General features: G+C 38.0%; 1 pseudogene; it reads right to left on the reverse strand.

Moving 5' to 3' along the window:
* Positions 1-1,819: 1,819 nt before the first annotated feature.
* LOC116255942 (bark storage protein A-like) overlaps positions 1,820-20,986 on the reverse strand; it is a 52,563-nt pseudogene continuing 33,396 nt past the window's right edge.

Here is a 20,986-nt window from a genome sequence, read left to right on the forward strand (position 1 = left end):
AGATTTGTTATAATTATTTACTCATTTATATATATTGTGCTACTTCAAAAATTAGAATTTTTGTAAGAGTGCCCCATTGCCAAAAGATTCTATCTCAGCCACTGCTCTACAGCCTTCTGCATGGAGTAAGAAAACTTGGCAAGAAGGAGAATAATATGTCAATTTTTGATTGGGAAAAGCAGTGATATGTAAATACATGTATATGTAATTTTTGTTAAAGTTAGGGGGGCTGGTGCCCCCAACCCAACCTTATATGTCGCTCGTATGCAATTTTAGGACTAAGTATATTTTCTTTAAACATGACTCATGATATGAACAATGAGGGGAGGGGAGGGAGAGAGAGAGAGAGAGAGAGAGGGAGAGATAGAAGAATGTCATGATATGGCGCACCCTCTCATCATATAGATGTGTGTCTTTTAACATCTATCCTTATGTTTCCAAGAAGCCCAAAATGAAATTAACATTAAACAGAACATGCATGTTTCTCTGTATAGGTTTAAAAGTAGCTAGATTAAACATTTTTAGCTTATATACAAATTATGATTCACAATTTAAAAAAAAATAAATTTTCTACATTTTCCATGTACATGTGCATGTTGAATTCATCTATAATTGGTTAAATTAGTTCAAAATGGACTTCACAAAACGATATGCCTCTAAACACCATATTTCCAACTAAAAATGGGAACAGCATGGCTGATCTTCATAGAGTAACGATCTCACGATTGCCTTAGAAGTCCTTTTAAATGAAAACTAGGTTGTGTTTGAAGCGCTGAATAAAAAAATGTGTTTTGGCAGATCATCAGTTTAAACAAAATGAGGATCTCAGTAGTGTGGATTTTATGGTCAATTTTTTTTTTTCTTTTGTAGTCCAATCTTAAATCCATGAATCTGAGATCCTAGGTATCTCATGTCACTAGGGATCTCAAATCCACTGCGAAACAAACACAACAAAACCAAGAACTTGAATGAGTTGAACTATATGGTTCATGTTGGCTGTTTTGTTGTAGATATGGAGGATGGCATATTCTACCGGCCAATGTACGGTTGAGAGAGAGAGGCCGTTTCACTGCTAGCAGACATAAGACATAAGGTTTATCAACTTCTAAGTTATCGAGTGTGACTTGATGTAATCTTTTTGTATAAAAACACATAAATAAATAGAAACTACATGTACAATTTAAAATGTATTCATTGAAGCCACAAAGCCAATTCAAGGTTTTCATTTTAATCTATTTATTTTGCAAATCAATATAATATTTAAAGTCATTGTCAAGTTTATAAAATCACAAATTAAAACCATATAAGCCAATAAGTAACGATATATATTTGTCAGCTAATACACCGTATCAGTAAGATAAAAAACCATACGACACTCAATTATACTTTTTCTAAACACCGATTAAAATCATGCTTTCATTTGACAAGTAAGCCTACAATGGGCATGGATCAACTCGATGTCTTCCATCTTTGACAAAGCTAGTTATATGCATGCACCACCACTGTGCATGAAATTTTGGTGCAGATCTGATACTGCCATATGTTATCGGGTCATGAAAAACTTAACTGCCCCAGATTCAGATGATTGCTCCAAGGCCAATTAAAAATTTGTTATTTATATATTTAATATTTTATAGGAAAAAATTTCTGGCTCTGCCCCTACCGAGAAGCTTTAGTAACTGTCGGACTTACAAAGGTAATTAAAAACGTTGGATCTGTTTTCTTTCATGACAAAGACTTTCTCACTAATTTCTTTTATTCATGGTTCGCCGATGTTTATTAAGATTGACACAATGAGACACGATGAACCAACAAAAAACTAGTTGGACAACAGTTGGATGAATTTGATCGTGGCAGAAATGGCATTTTGAGCCACAAGAGTGGAGTAAGCGTCGGCTTCATTCAAGAGGGAAGAGCCGCCGCCGGTGAGGTCGAAGAGTGACCGGATAACAATCAACGGTGCCCTCTGCTGGAGACAGATGAGAGCCACTGCAGCCCTCTCCATGTCCACTGGTGTCACGTTGAACTTGTAGATGAAGCTCCGGTAAGCAGCGTTGTCAAGGTATACGTTCGCGCTGATCCCCCTTTTCACCCTCACCATCACTGGAGCCCTTGGAAGGCAGGTTGTGGAGTTAATGCATCTCTCAAGTTTTAGGCCCTGCATTCTACCTATCAAATTATGCAAAACAAGGTTAGAACAGAAAGCTGTACATTTGAATATGGAAGCAAATATGGGCAGGAGTGGAGCAAAAAAATTTTCATGAGGTGGGCCGAATTAAAGTTTCTAAATTTTGATTAGGGCTGAAATATCATTTTTCAAAATTTTTATATATAACAAGTGATTTTTTTTTAAAATTTATACATATATATATTTTTTTGAGGTGGGGCCAAAGCCCATGTGGGCCCAACCTTGGCTCCGCCCATGAATATGGGTGAGCGGAACAATTAACTCGGTCGCCCGGCCAAGAGCTAAAGCCTCCTCCTTCCCATTTCCACAGGATTCAGAATTATATCGATACCATGTGGCCAGATCTCCACTAGGTACCAGAGCTTAGCTCTCCACAAGTCAAACTGAAGATGCGTTGCTTTTATGCACCTCAAGCTCAGCCCGTTTGAGCTATGCTCCCTGGAGTTGAATATGGAAGCAATTACTTTAACATACAAATAATTATGGGTAAATACGAGCTGAGTCGAGCTCTGCTCGATTAATGAAACTCGAGCAGCTCGAGCTCGAGAATAGCTTGACAGAACCAGCTTGAGCTCGACTCGGTAGTTACATGTAGAACTTGATCTCGACTCGATTAAAGCTCCACAAACTCGTTAATGTTTGAACCATTACTTTGCCATAAATGGAGCTCAACCCGATTAAGGCTCGACAAACTTGAATGAGCTTTTGTAAAATCTTATTTAATTAATTAATGTCAAAATACCTGTTTTCCAATTAAAAAGACAAGTCGGATATTTAAAAAATCACTACACATCTTTTTCAATCCAAGTCGATCTTTAACAGTTCGAGTTCAGTGAACTCGCACTCAACTTGATTATATGAAGGAGTCGACTCGTTAAGCAAATGACTCGGCTAGAACTCGTTCACGAGTCAAGCTCGATTAGCTCAACTTGTTGTTCACCCCTATATATAACGATAGGAAAACATTTTTAGAAAATGAAAAATCTTAAGAAAACATGCCTAACATTCAGTTGGGCATCATAAAAACAAGCTTTATGTTTGATCAACTTTCATCTAATTGGTTTTGTATGAGCCAAAATAGCACTAGAACTACCCACTTAGTGTACCATTATCAATATACTGATCATAAACCTGCATATGAGTAATGTCTAGTTAATGTTGTATAAAAACATCAGGCGAACTAATCCAAATTTCTTTAGTTGGAAGCAGTCTCAAACTTGTCTAGTTAAATGGAAACTAATAAAAAATGAGGGTTCAAACTTAGTAGAAGTCCTTTATTCAGTTGGGCACATGGAATGTCTCCCCATCGAAGTGAAAGCAAAAACTCCAAAGGCCTCATTAGAGTCTAGTGTATGGCTTTCAATGTACGAGATATATATATTGGTTCCACCCGACCGGCACAAGATAACACTGACCTCTAGTTCCTTGCTAAGATTGAATTAGGTTGTGTTCACAGGAACCCAAAATGCGTGCTGTCGGACTTCAGGCATGCCGTCGACGGGGAATACGTCCTCAGGCTGATACCAAACATTGTTGAGCAGGTTGTCCCCGGTCCCTGTGATGTTTTGGGAGTCTGTAAAGTGAAGGTACCCGATGTCCCTTGTGCAGTCGCCATTTGATTCAAGTGCCAGTGCGTCCTTAGGTCCATCCCCGTACCTCTGTCCGAAGATACATTTAAAACCCAAATCATATTGAAATACAAACAGTAAACTCATATGGCAATCTAACATCTGAAATGGATCCAATGAGTCAACCCAGTATATGTGTGGTAATACCGGATTTGACTGGAGATAAGGAGAGTAGATTTGAGCAGAAGTCCAGTGATAACTTATTTTGGTCAAAATATCTAAATTAAATCTAATTTAAAAATAGATGTCAACTCAATACAAATCTAGTAAATCCCAGAAAACTGAGCTGATCAACGACAGATTAGATATCGTAAGATTGACAATTAATGTACTTTTCTTTGTTTAAATTTAACTTTATGCATATACTTGTAACCGTGATTTGACAAGAACAAATACATATAAAGTCAAATCATTTTTTAAATTTAAACGTTTTCTCTCACTTATAAAAAAAATTGGCGGCTCTATTGTAACATTGAATTTTTCTTAGAAAAAAAACAACTTTCATGAAAGTAACTTGAATTACTACATTAAAACTCATGCACAGGTTGACACGTTTACATCTGGCTTTAGCAAAAAATTCTCTGACCCAAGTGGTATAAAATATATTATCATTTCTAATCAGACCCAAGTGATATAATATATATTATCCCTTCTAATCTTCACAATTGTCAACTAAGTCCTTACAAAAATTGTCTTGGCAACTAGTTGTCAAGATTTAACGTTAATATATATAGGTGAATTAATGATGTAGCATGTTGCCAGAGCATAAAATTAAAAATCTATCATTAAAAAGACAGTCCACAAAAGAGTAGGGGCAGTTTATGATAAGGCACTGCTCTCTCTCTCTCCCACAAAATTGTCTACATTGGATGCAGGCAATGAACAAGATATACACTCAAATCAATCTCTTTCTCTCCTATTTTGGCCTGATTCGAGAGCATTTTGAAATACAACACTTTATATATATATATGTGTGTGTGTGTGTGTGTGTGAGTGTGTGTGTGTATTTATATATAGTAACTGAGGTTACGTTCTATATCTTCGTATCCAAAAGGTTTGGACTTATCTTTACCATAGTCCACTTAATTGAATTGTATCATGTTACTTGTTTTCGGACCTCATTTCCAAAACCAAAATCGGGATCCACCTAATATAAGATCAAACATTTATAAGTGATGAGATCCGATCTTTACTGAATCTCAGTCATATATCTAACTCATATATTCTCAGTTTTGTGATAGAATCATGTACTGAAAGCCATCGTATTTGGATTATCTTTACCAGATCCAACTAAACAGATTCAAAATTCAATTGTAAAAAGACATTAGCAAATAACTACTAGCCAACCTTTCTTGGTGCTTTTATGCTTCTCATGATATTCTTCCTCATTAGTAAGGAAAATGCATACATACCTCCCAATTCCAAAGGCCAGTATGTGCCCAATACTGGGGAATGGTTACATCTCCAATCTCTAAGGCTGAGTTTGCATTTCCTGCTATCCCATAATGCACCACTCCTTTAACTTTGAACAGAGTCAGTAAAAGCTGAGTTGTTATGCCTGCATTCACCTGTGACCTTCTGCCTGCAAGACAAACCATACCAGACCATGATCAGTTTTGCTTTTCTGCGACAGTTAAACTGAATTTTTTTTTACAACAGAGTGCCTAAAACGAAAAACATAAAAGCTATGGTGTCATTTCTAAAATTTGTCTTTTAAAAAATCAGACAATAGGGTTTGGAACTAGTCATCGACGTCAGTATCAAGTTTGTGAGTTGGATTCGATTTATCGGCCAATGGCACGTCAGCTGATCCATCTCTTTATCCACTCATTTTCTATTGGGTCGGCGGTGCTGAAGTTATGTGAAAAATTTCTGGCGGCTTCGAATAGCATGGATACTTTTGGATAGTGGCCCTGAGCCCTAACTCTACATTTTGTGACTGCAAGAAGGCTCACTTGAAGTTACAAGATTAAATAAGAAAACTGCCTACAAATCCTCAAGCTGTAATCGTTGCTGGGCATCAGGAAACCCTAGGAGAATGTCTATAAAAGCACAACATATCTTATACTTAGAGTTAATTGTGAGATTAGCCAAGCGTGCACCTCCTAGAAGCAAATCTGAAAACTATTTATCTGCTTCTTCTTCTTCATCTGCCTATGAATACAGGATCCACTAGCTGCCTCTTCCTTGCTGCTACAGACTGTGTCTTGGTGCGTAGATACAGAGTTGTTTTAATTGTATGTTCAAGAGGTGTAATGTGACACTCTTGAACTGAAACCCATATGAGTTTGAATGTCTTTATTTGGAAACTTGCTTTATTTGCTCTTATGAGTGATGGATGAATTGTTAAAATAGAGTGCTAGTGGATCGTCGAGTCCTAGATAGAGGTTTTTTGTTTGCACTCACTTACAAAAAGCCTTTGTTGTCCTCCTCACTGCAAACCAAAACTTCAAAATGTAGTGCTAGAAGGCTTCTAAGGCTTTTGTTTCTCACTCGTTTTTTTTCTCTTTGTCTGTCTGAGCACCAAAACTAACACCCCATGCTCTCTCTTTCTCTCTCTCTCTCTCCCCGCCCCCGTCCCTCTTTGTCTCTTGTTTACCCTTTGTTTCAATGTCTCTTGCAGGGTAAAGTTGGCAAGGGAAACGACTAATGCCTGCACAAAAACTACAGTTTTTCTGTTTTCTTTTTCTTCAACACTAACAGCAACACCCTTTTTTTCCTTTTAAGAAATGTTCTTTTACTATTGGATGTTTGCCTTATTGACATACTGATATTACCAACTCCTGCCTTTTGCTGTGTCCCTAGTAGCTCAATTTTAAATACCCATTTGATCGTCTTTAATAAAACCAAACAAAGTAGCCTTTCTGCTTGCCATATTACAGTCCTCCATTTTAATAAAACCAAACAAAGTAGCCTTTCTGCTTGCCATATTGCAGTCTTCCATTTAGTCTTCCATTTATAGGTTTCTCCTTTCCCTTCTGATTGTGCACAATAGCTAGGGAAAGCCCGAGGAGGATTTGGAAGAAGATTTGCATTCGGTTTTTGTGATTCAAGCGAGGACAGCCTCGATTGCTTTGATGCAGAGGACTGTTGCAGAGGACTGTTCATGGCACTCTCCTTTGAATCCCTTTGATTCTAATGAGGACTCTCGTAATGATAAATATAGCTACTCGGGTGTCTTTGATCTTGAAATGGGTGGGACGTAGACATCTCTAATTTATTTTTTGTCCCTCTTTCTTTCCTCTTCCTTCTTTTTCTCCCTCTGTTTTTTTTTCTTTTTCCTTTTTTTTAGAAATATCTTCATCGGTTATTTTTTTTTTTTTCCGGGGGTTAAGTGAAGCAGGTTTCCATCTTCACACTTTTTTCTACAGTGTTGATGCATTAAATTCGAGGTTTGGTGCATGTGGTGGTGGTCATCGTGGTCCCTTGTGATGGCCGTCGTGTTGGCGATGATTTCGTTGATGGAACGGCGGAGATGGCGTTCCGCTTCTCCTTTCCCGATGTCTTCCCTCCCTTCACAGGCCAAAGTTCCAACCAACCCTTGACCTAACCGCAAAACATCTCTTCCTTTTTCTCTGTCTAAAAGGAGGGGAGAGGAGGAAGGAATATCTGATCCGGGATCTATAAACGTACTATTCTTAATGCTTCTGCGCATCTGATGGTTTTTACGGTTTTTCCTTTTTCGTGATCTGTTTTCTTTCTTCCCCTCTCTATATCTCTCTGTCAGAATGAGAAGAGAGAGAGGGAAGATGTTTGGGCGCAAGCTAGGAAATAACGGGTTTGCTGTTTTATAGTTCTAGGAGGGCATCCTTTCTATTCTGTGCTGGTAGTTTGTTATTTTTCTTTCCCTTTTACTTCCTTTTGCCGAGAAAGAGAGCGGTGGTGCTGATGGGTGTCATTCATTTTTTTATTCATTTTTTTCCCTCGTCGAAGAGAGCACCACATATCAAAAGAAAAGGAAAGGTGCACTTCTTGACGAGGGAAAAAAATGAATGGCACCCATCAGCGCCACCATTCTCTTTCTCCCCAGAAGGAAGTAAAAGGAAAAGAAAAAAAAAAAAAAAAAAACCAACAGACAAGAGGAAGAATGCCTTCCTGAAAAAATGAAACAGCAAAACCGTTATTCCCTTGCTTCTGCCCAAAAATCTTCCCTCTTTCTCTTCTCACATAAGAGAAATAAAAAGGGAGAAGAAAGAAAACAGATCACCAAAAAGGAAAAACCGTAAAAACCATCAGAGATGCAGACAAACAAAGCATTATCAATAGTACGTTTATAGACCCCGGATCAAATATTCCTTCCTCCTCTCCCCTCCATTTAGACAGAAAAAAGGAGAAATGTTTTGCTGTTAAGTCAAGGGTTGGTTGGAACTTTGGATTTCTCACACAGAGGGGAGGGGCGAAGCATAACGCCATCTCCGCCATCCCATCAACGAAATCATTGCCACCACGAGGGACCACGATGACCACCACCACATGCACCAAACCTCGCATTTGCATCAACACCGTAGAAAAAAGTGTGAAGATGGAAACCGGCTCCTCTTAACCACCGGAAAAAAAAAAAAAACCGATGCAGAAAAAAGGAAAAAGGAAAAAAAAAAAACAGAGGGAGAAGAAGGAGGAAGAGGAGAGAGAAAAAAAAGAGTAGAGATGTCGACGCCCCACCCCTCTCAATATCAGAGACATTCTAGTAGTTATATTCATCATCATAAAGCCCCCGTTAAAATCAAAAGGATTCAAAGGAGAAAGTCATGAATGGTCTTTTGCATAAGAGAAACTGAGGCATTACAAGCAAAGTCCGTTCACAGTCATTCCCGATCGTATACACGCCACTGGAAGCCACCACATCCCCATTTTCCAGCTGAAAATGAGCAAGAGATCCCATCACCAGGAGCAATTCCATGCATCTTTTACATGCAAAGATATATGTGTGTGCCTTTTCCTACGAGAATCAGGAACATCACATTTTCCTTTCTATTCTGTGGGAAAGGGTGATCTGGGGAGTTGGATCTGCTCATGCTCACAGATCTTATGAATAAAGATAAGTTTTAAATAGATGTCATGAAATGAGAAGATGATGGCTCCATACCACGAGAGACTTGACTGGGGGCTCCTCAGGATAATATTTTCTCTTTCGATGAACTCATGATCCAATGCCTTAAACCATCAAACCATGACCCATCAAAATGACAAAAACACACACGAATGAGAGACGCATGGTGACCGGTGAAACTCATTCCGATCAAGGGCTTTTGGCCTTCTACCTAGAATCCAGGTGAAATTGATCAAATGGGCGCTAATGTGTTTTCAGAAGTGAATCATGCAACCTTTTATACTCCAATATGAAGGTTTCATAGAAAGAAAGAACACCCACAGTTAGCCCTCTGAGGTTTTAATGTTATTGCTAATTAAGAAATTGCAGCACTTGTCTTTAGGATCTATCTGAAATTGGTCAATGGCCAGCTTTTTGTGCTAGAAAATTACTTGATTATTTTAGTTACCTTTTTGTTGGTTGATATAGTTAGTAAAAATGGACTCACATTGGCAAATATTATTTAGCATAAATTTGAATTTAAGGATTTTTGGATTCCTTAAGTTTTGGGTCCAGGGATTGCAATTTTTCCATTAGCTGAAGAAAGGAAAAATATCCCAAGATATAAAGAATCAACGTCCTGTCCATTGTATTTTAATGAAGACTCAAAACATGCTTTCCTCTACTAGCCAATTACGAGATTAGCTTCTTCATTTGGGATGGTGAAGCAAAATTGGAAAAGAAGATGATGGGTTTGAAAAATTAAGCTGGAAGGACCTAATTCCTAGAATAGGTAACGAGGCAGAGATTATCATGGGACAAAAAAACTCATAATATATAAATGATAATATTACTAGATGCTTTCGTTAAGAGTAAAATGGGCTCGGCACATTTTGAGGGCCTATTCTCATGATTAAATAAGCTAAGTAAATAATCTTATATGGGCGGAGAGAATCTGCTCACTAAAAATGCCATTGTCATCTTTTTATGGCCAATGACTTCACTAAAGGTTCTTTAGTGACATTGCAAATTGCTAATACGCATGTTTAATAGCACATATATGTATGACATTATTGACATTTTATGACTATTTGCAAACATCACTAAAGGCCAACTAAAGACATAATTAAAGATCTTTAGTTCATATTGCATAAAAAGTGAAAATAAATACACTATAAGAAAAACTTTTTCCTGGCAATATAAAAATTAATGTCAATAAAATAAGATTTTGGGTCACACGAATGTGTAAGTACAATAATAACAAAATGTAGAACATATAGTTTTTTTTTCCTTTTTTGGATATCCAAAGGCACATATGTACATATTTACAAAATTATAATGAAGGAATCCCAATCCCCTTTAGTGGCGTGTCATTCTCTGATAACTTTAGCCTTACTAGATGATTTTGAAGGCTGTTCCTCCACCTGTTGAGTGTATTCCAGAAATCGGACTGTAAAAACCTGCCTTGGAGGATATACACTTTCCAGTTATCGCCCCAATCTCTTGTTATTTGTTTGTGAATCTTCCGTGTCCGACTGTTGCAGCTTCCTGATCACTTGATGACATGCAAACACCTGCAGATGATGGTTTCCTCCATATTCTTGCACCATGTACTCTCCCACACTACCACTCCAGATATGTAAGAACCTTCAGAAGGGGTTGTCCGCCATGCCAACATGCCCCAACCGAAGGAGAAGAACCAGGAGAACGAGTAGCGTGTGCAGGCTATTCTCTCCATGATCCCAACCATACAGAGAAACAGTCCTTTCTACAATCGGGAAGGAGGGAGGGGGAGGAAAGGGAGAAAACTGTTGACATCAAAGATTGAGAAAAGAGACCCGAAACAGGCATAATGCCTACACTTCAAATGGTTACCAACTTACCACAATCTATCCAGTCTAGTTAACTTGCAATAAAAGCACTAAAATCGTCATGTATAGACCTGTGTAAATATATCTTTTGAGACATCAAAATGCCCTTTCTCTGCCAAAATAATCCCAGCACCATTGGCAGCATAAAGATTACCAGGTTTCTGTATTAGAACCTGCACAAATCGGATAGACATAAATACATGCATTGAAAATAACACAACAATGTGAATAGCATGGCTGATACAGTATATACAACTGTTTCATGTTTCCTTTACTCTAGGAAGCAAAACCCTATTGGTCAGACAGTCACAAACAATTAACATCTCCTGTATTATCGCTAGCACAATGCTGTTGTTCAGATAGTGGAAAAAAACCAAAGAACAGCATTTTTTATAACCTCATACTATCAATATTTTCTTGAGATTCTAGGTCAGAAATGCACAGGCACAATGCCTAGGCAGCTGCTTAAGACTACGAAACTGATGACAATAAACGTCCACCAAGGCTCACGATTTTGTTTCCCTACATTGGAAAAATAATAGTAGATCAAAAGTTCTATTCATAAAGTTATTTGTAAGAAAACTACATATAATGTATCATTAAGGCAAAGCATGACCACAGGCAACTTAATTGCATAATTCTATATCCAAATATACCTTATGTTCCTGTTTTAAATTTGAATGAGACTAGCTAAAGTCTTATCAACTTAAAAAGCTTGTAGAAATTTAGACAGCCACTTCTTGTTTCTCATAAAATGCAATCTACAGATGCAAATAAGACGATCAAAGAGTATATTTCCAGGTTCTACTCTTTGGGGATCACTTCATTATGAATAGAAATTTAATTAACTTATGAAACGTTGATTTCTAAAGCATAAAAGACACACATTCTTTTTACTATTATAGTGCACCGATCTATCCTCAGAATATATATATATATACATAAATGTCATCACAGATATATAATAAGGGTGGGCGTCGGGCCGGGCCACCGCTGGGCTGGCCCTGGGCCAGGTGAGACCACCTTGTATGGTTGTAAAATCAAAATGTACTTTGGAGATGAACAATCTGCTTGATCGAACGACACCGTAGCTATTATGTTTTTCGTTTCATGACACTCTGTTGTAAACAAAATTCAGTTTAATTGTGGCAGAAAAGCAAAACTGATCATGGTCTGGTGTAGTTTGTCTTGCAGGCAGATGGTTTAGGTTTGGCACAGTGGAAGGGAAGAAAGTGATCATAGTTATGACAGGATTAAGCTTGGTATTAATGTGATATTTATTTGGAATGAAACTTGAAAAGAATACAATAATTTTTACTTTCATGGGTTTTGTTGTTCTCTCTTCACAGGTGAATGCAGGCATAACAACTCAATTTTTACTGACTCTGTTCAAAGTTAAAGGAGTGGATTGGAGTTGGAGTATGATTCCAATATTGGGTCATTATTTGGTTTGTGGTCTTCACGAAGTCGGCAAATGAAAAAATAAAATCTTAAATGGTAAGTTATTGAAAGAATGAAAGACTACATCCCAAGAGAGATCTAGAGAAAGAGAAAGAGAAAGCGAAAGAGATATTGTAAATCATAAATTAAAAATTTAAAAGGAAGAGAGAAACATATTCATACACATGTTTATATATATATATATATATATATATATATATATATACGTAAAAGAGAGAGATTTAAAATGGAATACATGTATATATATTCATATATACATATACGAGAGTTTGTAAAAGTATGATAAATCATCAAGAAAGAATGATAATGAAAGATATTCATGTGCATGCATACGTCTTCATAAATATGAAAATCAAGAAATGATTTGAAAATAGCCGACTTCAAATTTTGATATAGGCTGGAAGGGAGCTTGGACTAAAGCAAAAGCCTAAGCTAAGTCTCCAAGGCCGCATTAGAGAGATTTCTTTTGAAAATGTTTTGAAAAATATTATTTATATAAAAACATATAATACTATGATTTGGTTTGCCACAAGGGATATATTTTTTCCATCGTTGGGTATGGAAGAAAACAAATCATACAATAAGATGCTCATTAGGGTTCTTAATGAGATGATCAAAAGGAAACTAATGCGAAATGTCATGCAAATGTATATTAACATTTACATATTCATGAGGGTTTTATCGGGTTGGACAAGTCCCAACCTCAAAAAATCCCCAAACCACAGTCTCATTCCCACTATACACTTACATATAAATGGAAAACCAAGCAACTATACAAGCATAATATATAGACAATATTCAAGAAAAAACAGAAAATTTGATTTTTTTTAATTTCACCCCCTTTTCATTCGAATTTCTCATAATTTTGAATTATTTTGAAAAAAAAAAGGTTTCAATATGGGTATGATTGGCCATTAAGCTTATAAAAAAATATATATTTTTTTAAAATGATTTGGGTCTTTGTCCACCCAAAAAGACTAAAATCGCTCTCTCAGAAAAGATTTTTTGTGAAAAGGAAATGCTCTCTAGGGATGTCAAGAGAATCAAGACAAAATAGGAGAGAGAGAGACACTAATGCTTTGAGTGTATATCTTGTTCATTGTCTGCATTCGACGCATTTCTCTACCATATCAGGTACGAAGAGAGAGAAAGGAGAGAGAAAGAGAGAGCCGATAAAATGGAAATTCATAACAAAATTTAGGAACAAGAAGTCCCCTAGAACAAACCGCAAACACAAAAATAAAAAGATAAAATATACAAAACAACCACACAATAAAACGAAATATGAGAGGTGGAGAAAGAGTGGACAGACGGAACGGCATAGTCACCCAGCTGCAGATGGAGGACCCCATAGCCGAATAGCAAAATGGACATCCCCCTGCACAAGATGAGCCACTGACAATGAGAAAATGCCCTTGAAGACCCTATTAGTGTGCTCCTCCCAAATGCATCACCAAGAGGAAATGAGCCACAACCTCCAAGCATGACCCTAGGAAACAAATAGTTTGGGGGGAGGACAAAAGAGAAAAAGAAGACAAATGGAGGGTGAGTCTCGATAAGGGTGAACACGAGCCAAGTCGAGCCCAAGCTTAGTCAGCTCGAGCTCGGCTCGACTAATAAGACCTCGAGCTTGAAAGTAGCTCGACTACACTGGCTTGAACTCGAGTCGATAGTCACGTGTTGAGCTCGAGCTCGACTCGATTAAGCTCGTCAAACTTGTTTGATACTCATTCTTACTTGTTGAGCTTGAGCTCATTTAAGGCTCGATTAACTCGTTACAAATCTGTCAAGGTGAGAGAAGAAAAGAAGGTTGTATTTGAGGAGTTCACTTTGCAAATTTGAATAAATAGAAATGAAACGGCCTCTCTCTCTCAACCGAATATTGGTGGTAGAACATGCCATCCTCCATATCTACAACAAAACAGCCAACATGAACCACTTAGTTCAACTTTTCAAGGAATGATAGAAAATCCTTTGAATCACAATGCTGCTTTGGTTTATCAGATATGCTTTGCTTGTTTCATGTGACATGATTCCCATCACATCCTGTTGTGGAAGACAATGTGAACTTGCTCAAAGTTATTTAAATTATGCCCTAATGAGATACATATTGGCGCTAAGATTGATTTTGACAGACAATCTGGAATAAGCGCAGAAGTTCAAAGTTTCTTAGAATACCTGCAGTCGTTGTAATGATTACCATAGGTACTATTCTTTAGTATTTACACACTACTTTCAGTAATATTATATCTTCAAAATCGTCGAGTGTGATCAAAGAGAGATGAATGAATAATAAGAAAATGCCCAGTGATGCATATGAATCCACATTGTGTAGTTTGAGTGATATGCTTTGCCAATTGAATTGCTAGCAAGAGATCTCCCGGTTTTGACTTCAAGATCTTAGGGAAACCTGGTCCTCAACCTTTCACTTTATTGTGCTTTGCTTCAAATTTTCATTTTGACACAAACGTGAGCAATTTGTCTATTTATGTTCTTGATTTCCTCAGCTCGTTCGATCAAGCAGATTGTTCATCTCCCAAGTACATTTTGATTTTACAAGGATGAAGGTGGTCTCACCTGCTGATAGCTTGCTCCTAAAATGAAAAGATTCTTCTCCCGCACAAAAATTGACCGTCAGATATATGTCGCCAAGGTTTCTGTGGGAGTTGGCACAATGTTTGGGGTAAGGGCTGACAGATGGTTAGCTCCTGTTATGAATCCTCCTCGAGTTGTCAACTCTTTGGAGACGGGGACACCTGAATTTTGCTGATAGTTGAGCACTGCTATGTTATTTCTAATATTGACGTGGTTGCTCTTGCCCCAGCCCCCAAGTCAGTAGATTGGGCCAAGTCTGCATGAAAGGCCAATTAATGCTGGTTTGATTCCAATTATCATCTACATAATTCAAGTCAGCTCTGGCACGATTTGAGCCTCAGAGTTTGAAACACCAAAGGGCAAAATTATTTGAGCCTCAAATCCGATTCAATTTCCCAATCAAATGTTACAATTATTTTCATATCGGATTGTTTTCAGATATCAGACAGAAATCGAATTTATTGACATCACTAGCTACACCCTCTCAATTGGGCATATCCACTGTTGCCGATGTTGGTTCATTTGCTGACCAGCATCACATGGCCATGAGGTTGCCGATGAGATATGGGGTCAAGTCAGCTCAAATTGGATGATTGCTCAGTATATTAATAAAAAATGAATATTAAATTTTAAGTTAAATTTTCAAGACTTATACATGCAGATGCATATGACCGATATATAATTTATTTCAACTTTTTAGGCCTTATATGTCAGTGATGACACACACACACACACACACACACATATATATATATATATATATATATATATTAAATTTCTATTCATAGTGAAGTGATCCCCAAAGAGAAGAACCTGGAAATGTACTCTTTCATCGTCTTATTTGCATCGGTAGATAGCATTTTATGAGAAACAAGAAGTGGCTGTCTAATTTTCTACAAGCTTTTTAAGTTGATAGGACGTTAGCTAGTCTCGTTCAAATTTAAAACAGGAACATAAGGTATATTTGGATATAGAATTATGCAATTAAGTTGCATGTGGTCACGCTTTACCTTAATGAAGCATTATATGTAGTTTTCTTACAAGTAACTTTATGAATAGAACTTTTGATCTACTTCTAATTTTCCAATGTAGGGAAACAAAATCGTGAGCCTTGGTGGACGTTTCTTGTCATCAGTTTCGTAGTCCTAAGCAGCTGCCTAGGCATTGTGCCTGTTTCGGGTCTGTTTTCTCCCTTTCCTCCCCCTCCCTGCTTCCCAATTGTCGAAAGGACTGTTTCTCTGTGTGGGTTGGATCACTTAGAGAATAGACTGCACACTACTCGTTCTCCTGGTTCTTCTTCTTCGGCTGGGGCAAGTTGGCATGGCGGACAACTTCTTCTGAAGATTGTTACATATCTGGAGTGGTAGTGTGGGAGAGTACATGGTGCAAGAATATGGAGGAAACCATCATCTGCTGGTGTTTGCATGTCATCAAATGATTAGGAAGCTACAACGGTCAGACAGGGAAGATTCAGGTGCAGACGAATAACAGGAGATTGGGGCGATAATTGGAAAGTGTGTATTTTAGAAAGCACGTTTTTACAGTGCAATTTCCAGAATACGCTCAGTAGGTGGAGGGGCAAATGTTATGAGAGAATGACACGCCACTAAAGGGGATTGGGATTCCTACAGTATAATTTGGTAAATGTGTACATATGTATATGCCTTTGGATACCTAAAAAAAAAAACCATATGCACTAGATCTTTGTTATTATTGTACTTTTACATTCGTGTGTGCCAAAATCTTATTTTATTGACATTAATTTTTATATTGCCAGGAAGAAGTTTTTCTTTTAGTGTATTTATTTTCACTTTTTATGCAATATGAACTAATGATCTTTAATTATGTCTTTAGTAGGCCTTTATTGATATTTGCAAATAGTCATAAAATGTCAGTAATGTCATACATATAAATGCTATTAAACATGCTTAGTAGCAATTTGCATGATGTTCTTTTTTTCCTATGATAATCTCTGCCTCGTTAGCTATTCTAGGAATTTGGTCTTTCCAGGTTAATTTTTCAAACCCATCAAGTTCTCTTCCGATATTTACTTTTCCATCCCAAATGAAGAAGCTAATCTCGTAATTGGCTAGTAGAGGAAAGCATATTTTCAGTCTTGATTATAATACAATGGAAGGGACGTGGTTTCGTTATATCGTCGGATATTTTTCCTTCCTTACAGCTAAAGGAAAAATTGCAATCCCTTGAACTAAAAGTTACGGAATCCAAAAATCCTTAAAGTCAAATTTATGCTAAATAATATTTGCCAATGTGAGTCAATTTTCACTAACTATATCAACCAACAAAAAGGTAACTAAAATAATCGAGTAATATTCTAGCACAAAAAGCTGGCCATTGACCAATTTCAGATGGATCCTATAGACAAATGCTGCAATTTTTTAATTAGCAATAACGTTAAAACCTTAGAGGGGGTAACTGAGGGTGTTCTTTCCTTCTATGAAACCTTCATATTAGACTATAAAAGATTGCATCATGATTCACGTCTGAAAACAAATTAGCACCCATTTGATCAATTTCTCCTGGATTCTAGCTAGAAGGCCAAAAGCCCTTGATCGTAATGAGTTTCACCGGTCACCATGCATCTCTCATTCGTGTGTGCTTTTGTCAATTTGACGAGTCACCGTTTGATGGTTGAAGGAGTTGGATAACGAGTTCATCGAAAGAGAAACTATTATCCTGAGGAGCCTTCAGTCAAGTCTCTCGTGGTGTGGAGCCTTCATCTTCTTATTTCATGACATCTATTTAGAACTTATCTTTATTCATAACATCTGTGAGCATGAGCAGATCCAACTCCCGTGTCACCCTTCCCCACAGAATAGAAATGAAAAGTGATGTTTCTAATTCTCGATGGAAAAGGCATACACATATACATTTGCATGTAAAAGATGCATGGAATTGCACATGGTGATGGGATCTCTTGCTCATTTTCAGCTTGAAAATGGAGATGTGGTGACTTCGAAGAGCGTGTCTACGACCGGAATGACTCTGAACGGACTTTCCTTGCAGATAAGGGAGTTAAGCAACCAGCTCCGACAAGGTAAGCAAACACCTCCATGAAACCTCAAAAGTTCAGTGTGCCCAAAGAACCTGCTCTTTCACTTTTATCAGCTTAAGGACTGAGCTGCCTGTTAAAACAAGTCACTCACCCTCTTTGAAATTTTGGAAAACATGATATAATTTTTAAAAATTTTCAAAAACTTTAATTTTGCCATAATAAAGTTTTCGAATGATATATGCCCCTGTCATTAAAAGAAAAATGATGAGATGGAACATTACCAGAAATGTGGAGGTACTGAAGCATGTTTGCCTTGAAGCTGGAGGAATTGAGGAGAGGATTAATCTCAAAAGTGTTTGGAACCACGAATGCCCATGTGAGGACCGCGAGCATTGATCTGCCTGAGAGTCGCTAGTGCTTCTTTGGAAGTGTAGCCTTCTACGTTGTTGGTATGAGCAATCAAGGCCAGAAGGGGGAAGAAGGAGGCCTGTAACAACGCCATGGCTGCCATCCCTTCTCTTCCTCTTATCCCCTCTGAACTCTTTGCAGGGAAGAAAGAAGGAAGTGATTAGTTTAATAGGTGGAGGAGGCCATGGGAACGGCCACTAGATCCAAAGAGGGTGCGGAATTAATATTCTGTTCCCATAATATTCCCTGGAATATAAAAAAAAAATACCAAGGAGGAGTCCAGTCTTTTGGCCCATGCTCTAAGAGGCACTCTCTATCTCTTGTTTACCCTTTGTTTCACTGTCTCTTGCATGGTAAAGTTGGCAAAGCAATTAACTCATGCCAGCACGAAAACTACAGTTTTCCGGTTTTCTTTTTCTTCAACACTCAACAGCAACACCCTTTTTTCGTATTAGGAATTGTTCTTTTACTATTGGATCTCTGCCTTACTACATACTGAAATCACCAACTCCTCCCATCTGTTGTGTTCCTAGGATCTTCTTTTTAAATACCCATCTGATCACCTTTAATAAAACCAAACAAAATAGCCAGCTTTTCTGCGTTGAGTCGTCCATTTGTGGGTTCCTCCTTCCCCTTCTGATTGTGCGCAATGGCTTGGGAAAAGTATGAGGAAGATTTGGAAGAAGGTTTGCATTCGGTTTTTGATTCAAGCGAGGACAGCCTCAGTTTCTCTGATGCATAGGACCGTTCATGGAACTCTTCTTTGAGTGCTTTTGATTCTAACGGCGGCTCTTATGATGATGAATATAGCCACTCGGATGTCTCTGATCTTGAGATGGGTGGAGCATCGAATCTGCAGAGGAACCCTGTTTCTCAGTACTCAGATGTGGATTTGGTGAGGTTGGAGCCGAAACTTCTAGGAGGCTGGTTGGGATCCGCCAAACCAGGAGGCCCCTCGCAGTTTCGGCTCCAGCCTCTCCAAATCCACATCTGAGTACTCTGAAACAGTGTTCCTGTGCAGATCCAATGCCCCACCCATATCAAGATCAGAGACATCCAAGTAGCTACATTCATCATCATAAGAGCCGCCGTTAGAATCAAAAGGATTCAAAGGAGAGTGCCATAAACGGTCCACTGCATCAGAGAAACTGAGGCTGTCCATGCTTGATTCATAAACCGAATCTAAACATTCTTCCAAATCCTCCTCGGGCTTTTCCCTAGCCACTGTTCACAATCAGAAGGGGAAGGATAAACCCACAAATGTAAGAATCAAACATGGCAAGCAGAAAATCTGGCTACTTTGTTTGGTTTTATTAAAGTTGATTAGATGGATATTTAAAATTAAGCTCAGAACAATTCCTAAGAAGAAAAAAAAAGGTGGTGTTGTTTAGTGTTGAAGAAAAAGAAAGATAAAGGGAGAGAGAGAGAGAGAGCATGGGGTGTTTGTTTTGGGGCTCTGAGAGATAGAGAGAGAGAGAAAACCTGCAAGAAACAAAGAGCCTTAGAGGCCATCTCGCACTACATTTTGATGTTTTGCTTTGCAGTGACGAGGACAACAAAGGCTTTTGCAGGCGAGTGAAAATGCAGGCAAAAAACCTCTATCCAGAACTTGGTGATTCACTAGCACCCTATTTAAACAATTCATCCATCAACTCCAAAGCAAGTCTCCAAATAAAGACATTGAAACTCATATGGGTTTAAGTTCAAGAGTGTTACGTTACACCTCTTGAACATACATTTAAAACAAGTTATCCTCTGCAATGGAGTAAATGGCGACCTTGTTCAGCTATGTATATGTGCACCAAGACACAGACTATAGCAGCAAGGAAGAGGCAGCTAGCTGATCCTCTATTCATAGGCAGATGAAGAAGAGGTAGATGACTAGTTCACAGGTTTGCCTCTAGGAGGCACAGGCTTGATCAATCTCACGATCAACTATGAGTATAAGATAAGCTGGGCTTTTATAGACCACCTCCTGGGGTTTCCTGACGGCCAACAGTGGTTACGGCCAGAGGGATTTGTTGGCAGTTTTCTTATTTAATCTTGCAATCGCAAGTGGGTCCTCTTGCAGTTACAAGATGTAGAGACAGGGCTCACGGCCTCTATCCAACAGTATACATGCTATTGGAAGCCACCAAAATTTTTTCACAGAAATCCGATGCCGCTGACCCGATAGAAAATGAGTGGATAAAGAGATGGATCAGCTGAGGTTGGGAGATGATCTTGGAAGAATCTTATCATTTTAGGAGCAAGCTATCAGCAGGTGAGACCACCTTCTATGCTCGTAAATTCAAAATGTACCTTGGAGATGAACAATCTGCTTGATCGAACGAGGTCAGAAAATCAATAACATAAATAGACAAATTGCTCATGTATGTGTCAAAATGAAAATTTGGAGCAAAGCACAATAAAGTGAAAGGTTGAGGACCAGGTTTCCCTAAGACCTTGAAGTCAAAACTGGGAGATCTCTTGCAAGCAATTCAATTTGCAGAGCATACCACTCAAACTACACAATCTGTATTCATATGCATCGATCGGCATTTTCTTACTATTCGTTCATCTCTTTCATCACACTCGATGGTTTTGAAGATATAATGTTACTGAAAGTAGTGTGTAAATACTAAAGAAGAGTTCCTAAAGCAATGATTACAACGACTGCAGGTATTCTAAGAAACTTTGAACTTTTGTTCTTATTCGAGATTGTCTGTCATAATCAATCTTTGCTCCAATATGTATCTCATTAGGGCATAATTTAAATAGCGTTGAGCAAGTTCACATTGTCTTCCGCAA

Source organism: Nymphaea colorata, chromosome 6, assembly GCF_008831285.2.
Source record: "Nymphaea colorata isolate Beijing-Zhang1983 chromosome 6, ASM883128v2, whole genome shotgun sequence".
NCBI lineage: Eukaryota > Viridiplantae > Streptophyta > Magnoliopsida > Nymphaeales > Nymphaeaceae > Nymphaea > Nymphaea colorata.